This window comes from Xenia sp. Carnegie-2017, unplaced genomic scaffold (genome assembly GCF_021976095.1).
Source record: "Xenia sp. Carnegie-2017 unplaced genomic scaffold, XeniaSp_v1 HiC_scaffold_14, whole genome shotgun sequence".
NCBI classification, from domain to species: domain Eukaryota; kingdom Metazoa; phylum Cnidaria; class Anthozoa; order Malacalcyonacea; family Xeniidae; genus Xenia; species Xenia sp. Carnegie-2017.
This window is the reverse complement of record NW_025813447.1, coordinates 10,720,409-10,723,618: the sequence shown is the minus strand read 5'-3', so window position 1 is coordinate 10,723,618 and position 3,210 is coordinate 10,720,409. Positions and strand designations below refer to the sequence as shown.

General features: G+C 37.0%; 1 long non-coding RNA gene across 1 annotated transcript; it reads right to left on the bottom strand.

The window, feature by feature from the left end:
• Positions 1–1,794: 1,794 nt before the first annotated feature.
• LOC124435616 lies at positions 1,795–3,006 on the bottom strand. The gene is made up of 3 exons (XR_006945092.1): positions 2,850–3,006; positions 2,177–2,374; positions 1,795–1,923 (listed from the first exon to the last, which is right to left on the bottom strand). It is a non-coding gene; the product is annotated as an uncharacterized LOC124435616 (long non-coding RNA).
• Between the last annotated feature and the right edge of the window lie 204 nt (positions 3,007–3,210).

Here is a 3,210-nt window from a genome sequence, read left to right as displayed (position 1 = left end):
TCTTAGTGTTTTCTTCAATTTCTTGACTTTTATACATTTTTTGTGATGTTTAAGGACTGTAAAATAGTAATAAACAGTTAAGAATTATTTTTTACAGTTGTATTTGATGGAAAACGTGTTTTAAAGACGATTTTTTGATTTATCATTTTGAATGATAAATTTTAGTTGAATGTGGTGATGAATGTTGTGATGAATGTTGTGTTGAATGTGGTGCCCAATGTGGTGCCAATTTCACGGTAGTAGCTTGATGGACCAGGTTCTTCAGCTGGTTATCGCTCTGTGTGGCATACCTTGCAACGGGAAGGTTACCAAGTGCCCAGGGAAACGATCAGGGTTTTTGTTAAAGAGTTGGATCCTGATGGCGTGAGGGAAAGGCAGGGCAAAACCCTTAGGCGAAGAACTTACCACAACCCAGGTCCCAATTATGCTTGGCATGTTGATGGCTATGACAAACTTAAGCCATATGGCTTCCCAGTGCATGGATGCATAGATGGATATAGCCGAAAAGTTTTATGGCTTAAAGTATGCAAAACAAATAACAATCCTGCTGTTACAAGTCAACACTTCCTGGATGCTGTTAAGAAGTATGGTGGATGCCCCACATTGTTGAGAACAGACAATGGGACTGAAAATGTCATAATGGCTGCAATGCAAGCTTATTTTAGAACTAGTGGGGATGAGATGGCAGGTATCAATGCTCATCGGTATGGTTCCTCTCAGTCAAACCAGCGGATTGAATCTTGGTGGGCATTTCTCTGAAAAAATCGCTCGAACTGGTGGATGAATTTTTTAAAGATATGATTGAGACAGGGCATTTAAATACATCAAGTGATCTAGACAAGGAATGTTTGTGGTATTGCTTTGCCAATTTATTACAAGAAGATCTAACAAGCGTCAAGTTGGAACTCCCACTACATCCGTAAGTCAAGGTTTGACACAGTTGCTGGAAGACCAGATGAACTTTACTTTCTCCCTGAATGCAATGGTGCACAAAATTATGCAAAGCAAGTGACTGATGCTCAATTTCAAGATATGTCTCAATATTGTCATGAGTACATGGAAGAAAATGTTATTCAAGAATATTATTGCACCATTGGAAATGAACTTGGTATGTCTCAACCAACACATTGGAAATGTACCATATCTTACGTGGAATTGCCCAAAGCTGAATTTAAATTTTTGAAAAAAAATTTTGAATTTAAATTTTTTTTTTTTTTTTTGGCACACCATTTGTAAATAATGTCTGTAACATAACTCTGCAAAGTTTAACTAAATCCCCAAAAAGGGACACATTGTTATTCTTCCTCACAATTTACTAAATATTCCTCCATTCATTAAAGCTGTCAGCAAGCAATGGGCCAGGCTACAATCTAGTGTCTTCTTGTTCACATACAAATGCAATGAGTTGGAACAGGTCTGAGCTGATGGTATCATCTTGCCATCATCATGAACAAATGTGATTGTTGGTTTAGGTACAAAGCCAATAGTAGGTGCGTTGGTTGCACCAGTTGCAAATAGAAGAATATGCTTAGGAGTTGCTTCAGAAGCAAAGCGCTCCTCTTCTTCTGTCAACTCGATTCTTCATCATGTAAGTTTCCCAGCAAACTTCCATCTATTAAATAGTAATATGTAATACATATCATATGACACAGAAATATACAGAAAAAGACACTTATTAAATCTGCCATTGCAAAAGCAGATGCTTCGATCTGGGACAGATCACATTGTCACTCACCTTCCATGGACTTGATGAAGGCGATAAATTTAGCCATTATTATTTCTTCTGGTTCTCTGATGGTGACCAATTGGAGAAAAATTAGGTTTCATGATTTTTATCAGCTTGCTGCCATCCATCTTTTCCTCTGGATTGTACTGGAATAAATAGTTTGCCATTCCTTTATTAGCACGGACCAGTTGCAAAACCTTTGAATAGGAAAGGCATTTTACTTATAGTATATAGAAATCAATAATTAATACTATTGCAATATTCAGTGCTAATATCTGCTGTGTATATTATTCAATGTATTAACCAATAATACATGACTAGCATTAGTTTCTCTGTTTTGCTTTGTTTTACATAATACCCCAAAGTGCTACTACTATAACACTATTATGGAGGCAGGCAAATAAAATAAAATTAAACTAAACTTTGAATTAAATATACGACACCACATACATCATAATAATTGAGGCCTTCAATGAGCTGATCAAGCATTGGTTTGCATTTTATGATGATGAAGTATTTGGTGACCTCCTCAATGAACATCAGCTTATCTTTAATTAGGAGGGTTTGGGACAATCCATCAATGTCATATCTCCACTCACTCTCAGCCAAAAAAGAATCAACACCCCCTTGATCCTTTGCAGCTTTCAGCTATAGTAATAATGAAAACAATTGTTGCCAAAATTGTTTAAAAAAAAATTAAGTTTCAAAGAATTTAAGTGTCAATAAAATTGGCAAATTGGTTTCTGCCATGTGATGTCGAACATTTGATACCTTTAAAGAGAATCTCTAATGTTCTTGTCAGGTAGCTCGTCTATATCTGGTGTACAGCTGCCAAACCCTGCCTCAATATATTGGCAAACAGATTTGCTAAATATTCGTGGCAATTCTCCACCTTGCACAACAAGTGTAGCCAACATGTGTCCAACAGCCAAAATGTTCCTTGATTCAAGGCTCCAACATTGCAGCGAATTACACAACCTGTTGGCATGCCTACAGAAAATTTATATTTAGCCAATAAAATAAAGTGGCACACTCTACAACCAGGCTACAGACTGAAATGAAATCAAAACTTGAAATTTAGTACACAACATTTCCAAGTCAAGAACTTTAATTCATAACTTACTACACATTATTCCACTGTCTCGTGCAATAGCTCCAAGAAGTAGATGGAAGAATTCTCTTCTTGGGCCACCTTGATCTACGGCATCTTCCTCCTCTTCAAATGTAGCAAATGATACTTTCAAAATGCCAGCAGAACTAAGGAAGCCTTTCCTTCTAAAATATGGTAGCAGTTCGCCATATGCTTAATCGGCTAACAACAATGTTTCGAGGGTCTCCTTGAATTTTGTTTGCTGCATGCTCTTTAACTGCATTCAAGAAACCATCACTTGTGAGAATTTCAGGGTCAGTGATAGCATCACCAACTGCATCTTCCACATCGACATGCATAGACAAGCTATTACGTATGGCCTGTTGCACAGCAG